The following is a 16,683-nucleotide window of genomic DNA, read 5'->3' as shown; positions in this document are numbered from 1 at the left end:
GGCCCCTTTCACACGGGCGAGTTTTCCGTGCGGGTGCGATCCGTGCGGTGAACGCACTGCACCCGCACTGAATCCTGACCCATTCATTTCTATGGGACTGTGCACACGAGCGCTGATTTTCACGCATCACTTGTGCGTTGCGTGAAAATCGCAGCATGCTCCTCTTTGTGCGTTTTTCACGTAACGCAGGCCCTATAGAATTGAATGGGGTTGCGTGAAAATCGCATGCATCCGCAAGCAAGTGCGGATGCGGTGCGATTTTCACGCATGGGTTCTAGGTGACAGTCTATTCACTGTATTATTTTCCCTTATAACATGGTTATAAGGGAAAATAATAGCATTCTGAATACAGAATGCTTAGTATAATAGTGCTGGAAGGGTTAAAAATTATAAAAAAGTTAACTCACCTTCTCCTCTTGTTCGCCTAGATGCCGGTCTGTTCTTTAGCTGTGGGCTGAAGGACCTGTGGTGACGTCAGATCACATGCTCCATCACCATGGTGATGGAGCATGTGATTGGAGCATGTGATCTGACATCACCTCAGGTCATTCAGCCCACAGCTAAAGAACAGACCGGCATCTACGCGAACAAGAGGAGAAGGTGAGTTAACTTTTTTATTATTTTTAACCCTTCCAGCACTATTATACTATGCAATCTGTAGTCAGAATGCTATTATTTTCCCTTATAACCATGTTATAAGAGAAAATAATACAATATTCAGAACATCAATCCCAAGCCCGAACTTCTGTGAAGAAGTTCGGGTCTGGGTACCAAACATGCGCGATTTTTCTCACGCGAGTGCAAAACGCATGACAATGTTTTGCACTTGCGTGGAAAAATCGCGCATTTTCCCGCAACGCACCCGCCTCTTATCCGGGCAAAAAACATGACGGCCGTGTGAAAGAGGCCTTAGAGTTCTTGAATATAAAATGGTGCCAGTGGAAGGATTTTTCAATTCGTACTGGAGTAACGGAAAATCCACAGCACACCTATGTTCATGCAGTCAGTGCTAATTCTGCTGTGATTAATCATTTAGTGACAGGGTATTTAGGTCATACCCCCTCCAATAAAATACAAGTTGTAGGAATCCACATATATTCAATAATGTTGAGCACGAATAGTCAAATAGCGAATTTTTATCGCGAATATCGCCACATCGAAAATTCGCAAATATTTAGAATATAGTGCTATGTATTCGTTATATCGAATATTCTGCTTTTTTTTTCCATCTGAACACACGATTCCTCTCTGCTTCTTGCTTGTGGGCCAATGAGAAGGAAGCAATGTCAAGTTCACAACAATACTTAGTGCACCAATCCGTAATCTGTAGTCAGACCTGCTAAAATGTGAAGTTGTACATAGTGCGAAAAAATATTCTAATCACTGCCGATTAGCGCAATCGCAAATATATTGGAGCACTTGATTCTATCTGCATATAAAGCTATTCTAATGTTCTGCCATGCCAGCCATTTTCTCCAGTCTCAGGAGAAACTCATGAAACTTCTAGCAGCTTGAAAAATATATCCAAAGTGACCCACGCCTGTATTTAACATTACGAATTCGCATTACGCGATTTATACATTGCCGATTTTTTTAATTCAATAAAATAATCTCGAATTCTTGAATTCGCAAATATATGACAAATATGAAGAATATAGCCCCTGCCGCTCATCACTAATATTCAAGCGATGTTTCAGTCCAGTGTGACCACTGTCAAGCAAATCTGGTTCAATTCGGGACAGGAAAGAGGAACAAGATGAGCATAGTGATCCAGTCTATTGGTGGCCATGCCCACCTTGTTCCTCTCTCTTGTCACCAACTGGACCAGATTTGCTTGAGAAAGGTCACACTAGACCAAAATGTTGTTAGAATATGCCTGGATTCCTATAAACTTATATCTCATTGGAGGGGGTATGACCTAAAATATCCTGCCACTAAGTGATTCATCACAGTAGAATGATCACAGGATTTTCCAATACTGGTTATTGGCAGCATTTCTTACAGCTGCTATATTTCCTTTCACCCTTGTGGTCTATTCACATGGTGCAGTCAAATTGCTGTTTATTGGTCTGATTACCATGAAATTGTTGCCAAATGCTTGATTTTGTGGCGATTTCTCAACAACCACTGCATTTTAGCACTATTTTGTGGTAATTGTGGCAATGCTGCAATTTGACCACACAGCCTGAATAGTCCCTTACTGTATGTAATGTGCATGGTTTTCTAGCAAATGACTCCCAATGAAGGCATAATGTGTAATAAAGTGTTACTGGTACAGTGTTATTATTTATAAAGCAGAGTGTGAGTTTCTTTTTCCTCAGTACACCACTGCGGTTCATATGGTTGTCATTAGTGTCATTTACAGCTGCTACATTTAATAGCGCCCAGTAAAAGTGTTCTCTGCCTTATAAATAGGCCTCGTCCATCCAAGCATCCTACAGAGTTTCATCATGCCTTCTGATGAGCTCCTAGAATGCAGGCTCTATGAACAAGTATGTCTGTAAAGTACCGTAAAAGTCATAGTCAACTTCTAGTCAACATTGTACAATGTTTCACAACTGTTTCACTTACAACTCTTTAAATATGTTCTTTGGCTATCTGTACCTCTGGGGTCTCTGCTCCATTAGTTCAAGGAATCTAAAAGTGAAAAGAAGACAATTATCTAACATATATTGAATGATCAAACTTGCCTTTCAATACAAAATAAGTACGGTACATCATTATTTATATAATAGTTTTTTATATATGATACTAGCAGAAGGACCCGGCTTCGCAAGGGTATATTTCATCTAATGTTCGTGTGTTGGTAAAAGATATCAACAGTATCCCCCATAACAGTGACCTCTACAGTTCCCCACCCCTTTAACAATGAACTTCACAGTCCCCCACCCCTTAACACTGCCCCCCACAGTGCCCCGCCACTTTAAAATGGGACTTCCACAGCAGCCCATCCCCTTAACGTTGACCTTCACAGCAGCCCGCCCCTTTAACAGTGAGTTTCACAGCACCCTACTCCCTTAACAGTGACCTCCACAGTACCCTGCTGTCTTAACAGTGACCTCCACAGCAGTTGCCCCTTTAATAGTGGCCTCTGCCCCCTTAACAGTGACCTCCACAGTGTCCGCCCCTTTAACAGGGACCTCCACATTGTCCGTCCCTTTAACAGTGACCTCCACAGCGGCCCTGCCCCTTTAATGCTAGGGCTACACGACAACATGTGTCACGCAACATTTTGTCTCAACAATTTTTATGATGATAGTCTATGGTGTTGCACTTGCGACATGTGACATGCTGTGACAGCAATATGAAAGTTGCAAAAATTCCAAACAAGATGGATTTGTCCGCGACTGTCACAGTCACAGCATATCACATGTCGCAGTGCAACACCATAGACTATCATTATAAAAATTGTCGCGCGACACATGTAGCAGTGTAGTTGTGCCCCATGTCGTCGTATAGCCCTAGCCTAAAGCTGACCTACAGCAGTGAAGAAAAATGACTGAGTTGTTATGGAAACCTGGAGTAAAACTGTGTGTATGTGGAGACTAAGGTCCTTTGAGCTTCTATTGGCTGATAAGGGACATGTGACTGTGTGTATGGCAGTTGGGATATGAAGAGAAAGACTTGCAGGCTTGTATTGGCTAATGCAGGTAATTTTGGGGAATATCTCAGGAACGGTACGTCCTAGAGAGATTTATTTCCAGGTAGCAAGACATGTGTATACCAATTTTCGATGGTTGCGTTTTTGAGTGATCACGGAACATACATACATATATACACGCATATATACGTCCTTCTTTATATATAAATAGATACATACCGTATATTACAATCATTTATATATCTAACATAGTGGCTGCCACATGGCTCTATATCGGACTATATGGGACATCACCCTGAGGCCACCTACACGTGATCAGATTTTTTTGTGCCACAAAGCAGCTGTCAGGGTTGGAGGATAACTTAAAATGGTCCTGACTCACAACCTTCATCTGGTAGACTTCTAGAGGACTTTCAACAGCACGTACTGCTGTATGATATATGGTATGACGACCACTACTATTGAGTCACTAGAGGTATATGTGCGGTTCTGTAGGTACATATATTATTGTATATACACATACAGTAATATAGGCTACACTATAGTGACATATGGAGCAACAGAATAATGCATACACAGCCCCTATTATCATATGTAGCATATTACATAGTGTACTTAGCTATACTGATATATGGAGCGGTGAACCCTCCTAATTGGTGGGCGGGGTGGCTATATGAGATATGGAGTCCCTATATTTATATGACAAGACATATTGGACTTATACATAACACAACTACAGGGGCGGATTGGCCATAGACCTTACAAAAAAATCCACGGTGGGCTGATGCCCAGGGTCCGCCTGAGTCCTCCTCGTGGTCAGCCAATGGAAGTTTTTGGGGATGTATTTTGTGCTGTTGGCGGCAGTATTTTGTGATGGACTGTGGTATTTGGCTCTGTTGGATTGGTATAAAGTGCCACAATATGGTATTGATGGCCCCGCCTACTTGTATTGGCCCTGCCTTCCATCAATTTGGACCTGACTATAAAAAAGGGGCCACTTTTAGTATTTTTTCCAGGACCACTTTAAGTTCCCAGTCCGCCCCTGCACAACTATCATCTACACTGCCCTATCGTGACATATAGGAGAACATAGCTCTGTTTCCTTCATTCCTTACTACTTTGCAGAGTTTGAAGGACTCTTCCTTTACCAAAGACTGAGACAATAGAGAAGTAATAGCAATAGAGAGCAGCAAGACACAGGGCCAGAATGGTGCAGGTTCTCCAGCACCATCGCACCTCCCTCCTCCACATCGAGGAACCTGCTGTAGGAGGTGAAGGTCCAGACTCTGGAAGATGGACTACTAAGGAATAACATAGTGACCCAACTGAACTTCCAAGATTTCTCCTGATAGAGCCAATATACAATCACTTGTAGCTAATGCACAGCAAAATCAGCATGTATAACAAGCGTATTTTGCTGTCAATTTGCCAAGAATTTCACTGCTGATTTAACCCCTCTGCACTAAAGGCAGTGAAATCTTCTGTGAAAATCCACATCCAAGATTTTACATGCGTGCAAATTTAAAAATCCACACGTGGATCAATGCAGAAACAAAATGCAGTAGGATCCCCTAGTGGTGGCGGCAGGCAGTCAGAAATGCTTCATATTAAAGGTGTTTTTCCGTGTATTTAAAGATTTGTCCACCAATAGGAATTCTGGTAAAATAGCAGAACAAGGTATACTCAACAGTTTAATCCCCTATCAGTGCCAGTGCCATACTAACATCCCCTCTGCCAGTCTGCCATCGGTGATTTGCTCGTATACTCCACATGACCACTGCACTTATCACAAGCATCAGCAATATTGTGATTGGCTGCAGTGGTCACATGGGATATACAGGCAGATCACGACTGCAGCCATGAAAACCAAAGACTCATTGGGAGGACTGTATTGCAGCACTGAAAGTAGCATGGGATTAACCTTGCATATAATAGTGTTTACCTTCTTTTGTTATTTTATCATACTTCCTAGTGGAAGACACATCTTTAACATGAAAAAAATACTCTTTTAAGTCGATAACTAGGCATAAGCTTTGTTTAGCAACAAACCCCTCGATTGACTGGAAGGAAAAAATTCTCACCAAATTTTGAATTCCTATAATTCTCAAAAAAAAAACTTGCATCTTCCATAATGGTTTATTACCAGAGCAATATTTTAGAGTGCTATACATAAAGGGCCTTTACATGGGACAATTATTGGGCTGATTATCAGGTAGGAAATATTTGTAAGAGCTCATTCATTGGTTGACATGGTGGCACCCAAAATCATCATTTCTGGTCAGCAGATTCTTCTTGGGAAGTAGGGATCTGATGCCCAGAAACAATGAAACTGTATGGGAGATAAGCTATCACAGGATTTACATGCAGTTCTCATCTCTGCTAACAATCAAGCAATTATTGGGAATGAACAGCTTATTTTCAATAATTGCCTGGCCTGTTGGCCGGAGTAAAGGAGCCTTTAATCCAAAACATAAAAGTTTGATTAGTGAGTGTTCTCCAGAATCACAAAAAATGAGTGAAACTCAATTTCACTTCTCGTATGTAAGATGGAAATGCCTTCATAGTCGTCCTGTTTAATAGGGAGCAGAACTGGCAGTGGTTCCATTTGCTAGACGCAACCAATCCAACTCTTACGTTGAAAGGTCGTATAAGTAAATCATTAGAGAACCCATTTAAACTTATATGGATGCTAAGCAAAGACTTTCTGCACGTAGAATCCTACCTGAGTACAAAAACTCATCCTCTTTAGTTACCGATGTCCAGTTGCGTATATACTCCATGACAAGTAGAAGGAATGGTCAACATTGTAGGGGATCTCTGTATTTTCATTCTTTTTTTCTATTTCCAAAGCAACCTAAATGAAGACATCAATACAAAATTAGAATCATAGTAATATACATATTGTATACAGAAACACTCAGAAACGACAGGAGACTAATTGCGGGTCTAATCTGCCAAAGACCTTAATAATATTTATACCTTAAAACCAGCAGCCAAATAAAGAATAAAAAAGTGTCACAAGAGTCCTGTGCCTAGTTCAGGTTTCTGTGCATGTGTCTGCTAAGTCTGACTTGTGTCCTGAAGTCTGTTTTTCCTCAGTCTGGTTCTGTCCCGGTTTTGGGTTGGATTTTCTTGTGTCCTGGCAGTTCTTTGTCTGGTTCTGTCTATCATCTTGCTTGTGCTTCCTGTGCTTTGCACTGGTGATTCCGACTGGTTGTGTCAGCTGCCAACTACACTGGGACTCTTCCAAGAGATGGCTTTCCTGTATAGAAGTTAAAGGGTGAATACCAGGGAACTGCCAGGACAACGCCCAACATCAAACCAGTTAGTTGGCACAGTGGTTCCACAACCATTGTCCGTAATAATGGAGCAGTTCAGTAGGTGATTAACCCCTGTGTTATCTTCAGCATTTCTACAAGACTGTTTGCTGACTGACAAACAATGAGAACAACTATGTTTCTTGTTTTCTTTTAGCATACCTTTGTAGATTTAGTGTTCCTTTAAGGTGAAGTACACTTTAGGTAGCCCTCAGCCAAATGTTCATTCAACCGACAACTATTTCTCCCCACGTCTCTTATACATGCACTCTCAGCTCCCCTGACAGTGCATGTCTTCTCTATGGAACAGGGGACTAAGCCACTGCCAGACACTTCTGTTCCTGCATGGGCTATCCTTCCATGATTAAGGACACACCTCGCATATGAAACGGGTAGGCGCTAAGTTTCCCTGGTGTACAAATGGGATTTTTTTTAACCAACATGTTATAATAAAGCTAAAGTAAGCTTTTACCCCAAGTTGGATCATTTTACTTTTTTGGACTAATTTCGACCTTAAAAAAAACATGCATGCTCGCCCAAGCTGAGCGCGCATGTTCATGGGAGAGTCTGCTACAAAAGCACAGCGGACATACGGTATATATTTTACAGCTAAAATACAGTGACAAATAAACAAATACACCCAATCCTAATATGCAAAAAGAAAAACTGAATAAAAAAGACACAAAACTAAAAGACAAAATAACACGCAATCTGCAACAAAATGGCAGTCCTGAATCAATGTTCACTAATAATGCTGCGGTCTGTGTTGGGAGGTGGGCACCTTTCACAATTAACTGAAAACCCCCCAAAAAAGACAAAAAAAAGCGCTGCTCAAAATAGGTATAAGTTCACATTAGGAGTGAAAAAGGAGTGTCTTTTGTATATATGGCACTGGCATATACATGGAAACCATATGAATATACAGACGCCTTTAGGTCCTATTCACACGGCCGTATGAACGGATCCACACTAGTGCCGAACGGGTGTGGACCCCTTAATTTCAATGGGGCCACAAAAGATGTGGACAGCCCACCGTGTGCTGCCCGCATCCGTAGTTTTGTTCTGCAGCCTTGCAAAGAAAGATGGAGCTTGTCCTATTCTTGTCCACAATTGAAGACAAGAATAGTTATTTCTATAATAATGCCCACCATTGTGTGGTCCGCAAATTGCGGAAAGCACACGGGCCGGCATCCATGTTTTGCTGATCTGCGAAACAGTATAAATACAGTTTAAAAAAGGAAACCAAATGCCCACTGTCCCCTAGTTGTTTGTCTGCGCAATTACCTCTGCACAAGATTTCAGAAATGCCCTCTAATGAATTATATGTAGGAAATCCTAAGCTAAAATGTCATTGCTCCTCAGCATGCTGTTGTAGAAGTTTTCAGGTGATACCCAAGTGTAGGCATCATATTCCAAGATGTTATCTAAGGAATGGCAGATGATACCCTCTCATCTTAAGCTTGTATTCTCTACATGTGGGAGCTATAACATATAAGAAACCGGCTAATATTAGCATCTCCTGGAAGTGCTTTACATTAGGAGAACATGGGGCACCAATTCTCAAAATCTGTAGGGGTCTCAATGCCCCTCCTTACTTATCAAATATGTATTGCATATCTCATAAACAATCTGCAATCTGCATAAGTCGTTTTGGGAATTTCAAGTTTCTATATGTAATTTTGTCTTTTACATTTTTAGGTGCTTGTCTCCTGAAGTGATTCAGCATCGTCAAAAAAACTTCTAAAAAACTTCAAAAAAACAGGGGCATGAGGCATTTCATAGCTTTTAAGGAAACCACCTATGTAACAAAATGCTGCAAAGATGATGCACCTGATTTCCCCTTAGGCGTGATGCACATTGCAGAGCCGTGTACAGGAGCTTCAGGATAAAGTTTTAGAAGAGCTGGAAATGTTTTCCTTTGTCCTGGATGATGGCACCTGCAGTGTTCTTATGCCATTATATTTTTGAGGTATATTCCCCTGGAAGCAATTATTATTATTATTTTTCCTATATTAGGGTCCCCATATACATTCATTGGGCTCTGGTGTTTTTTTAAGCTGTTTTGTCATGTGTTTTTTTTTTTTTTTGCTGTGTTTTTCTTGCACACAGTTTTTACAGTATCATTTTCTTCATGTTGATTTTTCTCCCCTATAAAAAATATGTGAAAATACCTTATAAAAAGCAAAGAGCTCCAGCAGGCTGTATTTTAAAAAAGAAGTCAGACAGACCAAAAAATACTATCTAAATAAATGAAAATGCCAGTAGCACAAAAAAACGCTTGCTTCATATTTCCCATCGACTAACATCTGGAGCTGGCGTTTTTACAGCAAAAAAAGGCTGATGCAAAGAAACACAAAAGTGCAGAAAAAAAGCATATGTGTGAAAGCACCCTAATGCAGCATTTTTATATCTGTATATAATCCTCATACAATTGTAGGCGTACAGAGGTAAAATAACGCCTTAGGCTACTTTCACACTAGCGTTCGGCTAGCGTTCGATCGGATCCGTTCTGAACGGATCCGATCATAATAATGCAGACGGAGGCTCCGTTCAGTACGGATCCGTCTGCATTATTTTAGCAAAAAAAAGCTAAGTGTGAAAATAGCCTAGTACGGATCCGTCCAGACTTTCAATGTAAAGTCAATGGGGGACGGATCCGCTGAAGATTGAGCCACATTGTGGCATCTTCAAACGGATCCGTCCCCATTGACTTACATTGAAAGTCTGGACGGATCCGCACGGATCCTGCACGCCTCCGAACGGCCAGGCGGACACCCGAACGCTGCAAGCAGCGTTCAGCTGTCCGCCTGTCCGTGCGGAGGCGAGCGGAGCGGAGGCTGAACGCCACCAGACTGATGCAGTCTGAGCGGATCCGCCTCCATTCAGACTGCATCAGGGCTGGACGGCTGCGTTCGGGTCCGCTCGTGAGCTCCTTCAAACGGAGCTCACGAACGGAAACCCGAACGCTAGTGTGAAAGTAGCCTTACCGGTGCTGTATTACAGCTCTGTGCACCATGGCGCTTAATATTAAAAAAAACTGATAGCTTTGTGTAAATGGGTATTTGGTCCTGCTCACTACAATTTCCCACAAGATCCAATTATTCGGAATTCTATCCGCACTAAAAAAGGTTGTTGCAGTAAAAGTAAAAGTTTAAGATATAATATTTTGTGGTCATTTTTTATTAAAGACATTCTGTACTTTTAAAGACTCATGGCATCTACCGACATGAATGCCCACCTACTGGAACCCCCACCAATCACAAGAAGGATCACAGCCCCTTTGTTCTTGTGATTGATGGTTGCCCCAGTGGCTGGACCCCCACGGATCACAGGATCGATGTCATATCCTAGGGATATATCATCAATCCTTAAAAGTACAGAATACTTTTAAATGCTATGTGAAGAATGTTACTGTGAGTGAGAATAATGAAGGCATCGTGCAAGGTATGACCCTGTAACATCTGCCATCCTTTTAGTATAAAATATGTGGACATTGATCAGCTTGTCCTGTCCATGGAAAATCTTACCTGGATACAGAGGGACAACGGTACTAGCACCGTCTCTAGAGAACAATTGGCAATAACAACAAAGTTTTTCTTTTTTCTTTTTTTTTGTATATGGCGAGGTAAATGAGGAAAAAAATGACCAAATAGGATATATTTTGTCTTTTAAAAATGCCATAATTGTAGACAAAAAGACACGGAGAGCACATCCACATGAATCTATATTTGCTTAATTTTATCTGAAAATTCACCATCTGATTAAACTCTGGTCACAATAAATAATAAAAAAAAAATTCTCTCTCGCTTCCTCTCTCTGTCTTAGAATCAGAACTTTTTGGAAAAATGTGCTAGAATAAATTTGAGAATAGATTTTCTCATCTTTAAAAATGAACATCAGGTTCTTAGAACATGCTCTAAGGCTGTTATAGCAATACCATGGAGGGTTTTCTGAATCAAAATTCCGCTTCCTTTAAAGAAGGTACTTGCCACTAGAAGCAACACCTCTGCATGCATTTGGGCTACGGTATGGCCACATAAGTTTCTGTGGATGCCATATTATGTCTCCATTCCACGTTAAATAAACTTTTTATTTTTTTGTGACAAGAAGACATCCTCTATGTCCAGAGGAAAGAAGGTTTGTACACAAACATAGAAGAGGATTCAGTACGGTAAGAGCAGTGAGACTATGGAACTCTCTGCCTGAGGAGGTGGTGATGGTGAGTACAATAAAGGAATTCAAGAGGGGCCTGGATGTATTTCTGGAGTGTAATAATATTACAGGCTATAGCTACTAGAGAGGGGTCGTTGATCCAGGGATTTATTCTGATTGGAGTCGGGAAATATTGTTTTCCTGTAAAATGAGGGAAATTGGTTTCTATCTCACAGTTTTTTGTTTTTTTTGCCTTCCTCTGGATCAACTTTACGGGATACAGGCTGAACCTGATGAATGTCTTTTTTCAGCCTTACAAACTATGTTACTATAGGTTACTATGTTCTTTGGGCCCTCTGTGCTGTAGGGCCCGACAACAGCTGCACAGGAGTCTATGGCTGTAGTTACTCCCGCGCTCCACCTTTAATATTGTCTTTATTCTATAATAATACCAAATCCAGCCACACACTAATTACATCTTTATCAATGTGACACAGCTGTCTGAACTCCATGTACAGGACATTCCTTTTTAGCTTAGTAGCTGCCGAATCCAATCGCTGCCTGTATAAATCAAATGCAGTCAGTAAAAGGAGGCCCTCCGAGGCAACAGTTTTCTGCTTTGTCCCAAGCATCGTATGCCACTGAGCCTCATGGTAGGCACGCAGCAGCCACACCGTGACACGCTCCTATCTCTGGATATGTCTATAATGGCTCAGAAAAGAATGCAGCTTGAGGTGGCTATGCAAGGGCAAATATGACACACAAAGATAGGCTTACCTCCTGCGCAGTTTTTGTTGTCATTCTGATGACTGTAGAGGTCTCTTGTGTCCTGGCTGGTCGTCTTAATGTTCATGGAGATTAAAGTAGGGGGTGTCTGCTCCAGTAACGTCCTGTAGGAAACACATAGAGAGGAACTCAGGGACGTAGCTATAGAGGGCACAGAGATGGCAGGACACATAAGAAGACACCAGGATTATACAAAGCACATGGTAGGCGGGTGGGAGACCCAGTTACGGATTTTGCATTAGGGCCCAGGATCTTTATATTACACCTCTTAAGATACTATGGGATATACTGTCACCTAGAAGCAGCAGATGTATCATATGGCGGCACACAGAGTACCTATGGGTCCATATTACATAAAGACTCTGGGTGCCTCTTTTGCTTCGGCAACATGGTAATGCCGAGTGCATGAGCACACCAAACTTGATAATTTTCCATCATCATGGTTTCAGGGTATTTAAAGCGTTAAATATCAAGTTAACATTTGCAACTTCTGTATGTCTATGAGCATTTAATAATGTGTAATAAATTAACGGCTTTCAGGCCCCTTTGTTATGGGACCGTGGTGTGTTTTGCGGTCTGCAAATTGCAGATCCGCAAAACACGGATGGCGTCCGTGCGCGTTCCGCAATTTGTGGAATGGCACGGACAGCCTTTACATATAACTGCCTATTTTTGACCGCAAAGAGCGGACAAGAATAAGATATGTTATTTTTTTTTTTTGCGGGGCCACGGAACGGAGCGACGGATGCAGGCCCCATTGAAGTGAATGGGTCCGCATCCGAGCTGCCAAAACAGCGGCTTGGATGCAGACCAAAACAACGGCCGTGTGCATGAGGCCCTAATCTCAGTATATTCTTGAATTTATTAAAACTAGGTTTTGTTGCATTCTCTTTGTGAATTTATATATATCATGGCCAAGGCTGTACCCTGAATACCCTTACCTGAAGCCTTCCTAAGAAATCACTGGATATTTTATTTATTTTTTTAAGACATTTTTTTCCCTAGTTTTTTTTTTTTTTAATTGAGGTCACTGGGAGAAGAGTTAGCTGTGCTGTGCCTTCTGCTTGTAAAAACATGTTCTTCAGACCTCCCCAAAAATTCTAGTACAGTGAACAAAGGTCATGTAATAGGAGTCCTATGGAGGTACATTATGGCCTCATCCATGCCTATGGGCGCTGTACACCTAGGCCATGCACATGACGCCCAAAGGGGCAAATATCGACACAAGTCTTGTAAGTCCGGAGGTACAAAGCTGCTCTCCTCATTGTTCACATGTCCTGATACCCTTCTTCCTGCATCATTTCCCGTTGGCCTGCACTATTCTATCCCATTGCAGAGTGAGAATTTGTTTGCAAGGTCTCTCTAAACAAATTAAAGGTAGCATTAATCTTGCCTGGGCCTGAGCTGTTGGTCTGACTTAAAGCATCTGTCCACACTTAGATCTTAACCCTTCATGTTTGCCCTGCCTGGAGAGCAATCACTTCTCACTTCAAGCCAGAGCTCCAGTTTAATCCGTCACGTTGAGATAACCCCGAGACAAATGACGTGGGGCTGCAATATCTGCGCTTCGCTTTGGAACAGGGGACAGAACATTCTTCATCCTGCTTTCCCTGGCTGGACACTCACGTTCGTCAAAGGGTTAAGGAAGCCCAGGCGTCCAATTTTCTAGGCCCCTCCTCCATTATCAGCTGGGTCACGATATTATCTGTTGTGATAAGAAATGATACATTGATGTATAGTCACTGTCACCCAGTCTAAAGACACGCAATCAATCATGGCCTACAATCTCATACAGCCACAGCCCACTGAAAGATTTTCTACTTTTGCAACTAAAGTTTCTTTGTTTTTCACTTTATGCTTTTTTTTAACCGCATGATTCATATTAAGTATTGACGATCTGAGCCATCAGGCATCTAAATAAACATAGATGTGGACATGCTAGGTTTTTTGTTAAATTTTTTCTGTAATATGGATCCCAAATACAGTGGTAGTCCATTCCCATGGAGGCCGGCATAATATGGCAGAATGTAATTTTTTAAGGCCGAGGTACAGTTTATAGTATGCTCCATAGGCCGCCATATACAAGTCCATATAACCTCCCTAGAAGTGGTTGATGGTTGGAATATGGTGCAATATATGGCACGGAATATTAATAACATTGAATACTTATGTATCACCGTCCATATTGTGGCCGAGGGAGGAGAATTATTAACGTCAGTTTTGCAGGAGCTTGTGACATTTATCGAATGTTGCACAATGTTTGATGAATTTGGTAATTCCAAAAGTAGAATAATGCAGCGCTCGCCTGTGTCTGTCCTTAGGAAGCCCGGACCCAACGTAAGTCAACTTGAAAAACAAAACATGATGTGGTCCAGCTTCCAATAAAATACTTTATTGTATTGCGGTAAAATCCAAAGATTATCAGATACAAAGTCTAGGTGTTTCGGACAATTATACTTCGGTCCTTACTCATGACATGTCCTGAGAAGGACCGAAGTTTAATGGTCCGAAACGCGTACGCTTTGTATGTGATACATCGTTGGATTTTACCGCAATACAATAAAGTATTTTATTGGAAGCTGGACCATATCATGTTTTGTTTTTCAAGTTGATAAATTTGGTGCATCTTTAAGTCTAACACTTCCATCTTAGGATGTTACTCCACTTTCAACGTAAGATTGAGACAGTTGCAGATGATAAATGTAGGTTAATCAGCTCAAAACGCCATGGCTACTTTCCCACCCACTCCTCAAAACTAACATTTTGTTTCAAATTTGGTGAGAAAATAAGCCCAAAATGTCATAAAGCCCAATGGACTTCTGGAGTGAAGAGCTTGATAAACAAATGCACATTATGGGTCGTCATGCCCGAAAGATATATATCGAGCAGTTTACATTTTACAAAGATTTTATTAGGTTTAAAGTTTTGAAGGGAAAAAAATCTATGGCTAGTTGCTCAAAATGTAAAATAAAAGCAAGAGAAGGCAGCGCCACATGTGCGGCGTCAGTTGGTCATGTATAAAGGTAGAGATTAGGGTACGTTTACCATACGAGGTTGTGAGGAGCCACAACCACTGTAGAGAGACTTGCTGCTCATTTTTCTCAGCAAACGGTATAGGTCAAGCTGCAGCCGCGCTTTCTTCTGTAGTGCCTCACTAGGAGGAATCTTCAGAATAAGGGTCCATTCACACGTCCGTAAGTGTTTTGCGGATCCGCAAAACACAGACACCTGCAATGTGCGATCCGCAATTTGCGGACAGCACATCACAGACACTATAATAGAAAATACCTTTTTCTGGTCCGCAATTGCGGACAAGAATAGGACATGTTCTATTTTTTTCAGGAACAAAATTGCAGATCCCGAAAAAACGGATGCGGATCCCGAAAAGGCGGATGCGGATATAGGAAATGTGGATTTGCATCCGTTCCAGCCCCATTGAAAGTGAATGGGTCCGCAAATTGCGGAACGAATGCAGACCCAAATTACGGATGTGTGAATGGACCCTAACAGGTGTCTGAGAATAGAAAATAGTAGAAACTTGCAGGTTTCAATTGTTACAAGCAGCGCCGGACAAGCGGTCTTTCTACCATTTTCTATTCTCGGACAGCTTGATTCAGTTATCTTCGGGAAATGAAATACACAGCGCCACCGTGAAGGCAGGCTGCTAATGGTAGTGCAGTGCAAAACTCATCGTTTTCTACCTCTCAGGTAATAAATTCTATAAATGTCACCCAAACCCTGCCAGTAACCTCACAGCTGCCACGTCAGAACCGCAAGCCTATTGGGTTTTCCATTGCGTAATATCACAGGGAATTGCTGTTGCGCTGCATCGGACATTCCAACGTGGGTATAGAGGTAACAGAGGGAATGGGAAGGAGAAGACAGGTAAAGAAGTGGGGAAATACTTCACATAGCGAAATAATTCATCTTTTCACATGACAGGAAATATGCTGAAATAAGAAGAAAGATAATAATGATTATAGCAGAGCATGGACCAGTGAGGAAGAGATGGAAACCAGCATCAATAACCACTAATGAGATAAGCAGGATAGGACACGCAGTGAGGGCGATCGGGGTGATAGGCTCTGGACATTTCTAATTGTCCTGTAATTCTAGTGATAATGATAGTAAATACCATCAGGCTGGGCCTCCACACGCTGCACATTAGCCGTTGAATAACACTTTCCAAGCTGTTGACTACAGGAAAAGTTTACAGTACCTCCAGTTATCTCCTAATTGGCCACCGATTAATCCACCAAGTATTCTGCGTAGTTCAGGAAATGGGAAGTTTTACATCATAGTCCTGACACAAAATAAGGCAAAATGGTTAATTACTAGAAGTTTCTTCCCAGCTTGAAGACCTGTAAATGAGCTTTTAATGAGAATGTTAATTTGGTGCTTCTTTACAGAAAGTATAAAATACAGTATTCATGTAACGAATGTAAATCCGACATAATATAGTACGTGACGCTCTCTTTCTCACAAAGCTAGAACCAGAGCTCGCCCCACTTACTGCTACGATTGCTCTGCTAGACGCTGCCCAGGAGAAGTGGACGTTCTCAGGGGAAATGTCCTTTCTGCTGCAGCTGGTGGAACTGAACTTGTGCATGCACCTCAGTGAGGTGGACAGAGGAATTAGAAAAAGAGCAACCAGCAGGTGGCGCTGTATAGATACATTTCACTGAATAGCTCAGCGGCTATACTAGATTTTTAATTATATGCAGTTACAAAAGTATTCAGATCCAGGTGCTGGTTTGAAAACTGTAGAATATATATTGTGGGACAACCCCTTTAAGATATATTATAATATTATTACTACTATTTCTA

At 41.6% G+C, this 16,683-nt stretch overlaps 1 long non-coding RNA gene across 10 annotated transcripts in view; it reads right to left on the bottom strand.

Moving 5' to 3' along the window:
* The window catches only part of LOC122927527, an 84,404-nt gene that overhangs the window by 55,579 nt on the left and 12,142 nt on the right, over positions 1–16,683 (bottom strand). For 9 of the 10 annotated variants that reach the window (XR_006387795.1, XR_006387791.1, XR_006387794.1 and 6 more), the window contains exons 2-6: positions 16,076–16,159; positions 13,483–13,561; positions 11,848–11,960; positions 6,324–6,455; positions 2,572–2,637 (exon numbers count right to left, since the gene is read on the bottom strand). This is a non-coding gene — a long non-coding RNA (uncharacterized LOC122927527). The remainder of the gene's footprint in view (positions 1–2,571; positions 2,638–6,323; positions 6,456–11,847; positions 11,961–13,482; positions 13,562–16,075; positions 16,160–16,683) is intronic. The other variant, XR_006387800.1, reaches the window with a different exon arrangement.

Source organism: Bufo gargarizans, chromosome 2, assembly GCF_014858855.1.
Source record: "Bufo gargarizans isolate SCDJY-AF-19 chromosome 2, ASM1485885v1, whole genome shotgun sequence".
In the NCBI taxonomy this organism is placed as follows: Eukaryota; Metazoa; Chordata; class Amphibia; order Anura; family Bufonidae; genus Bufo; species Bufo gargarizans.
This window is presented reverse-complemented; position numbering and strand designations above follow the sequence as displayed.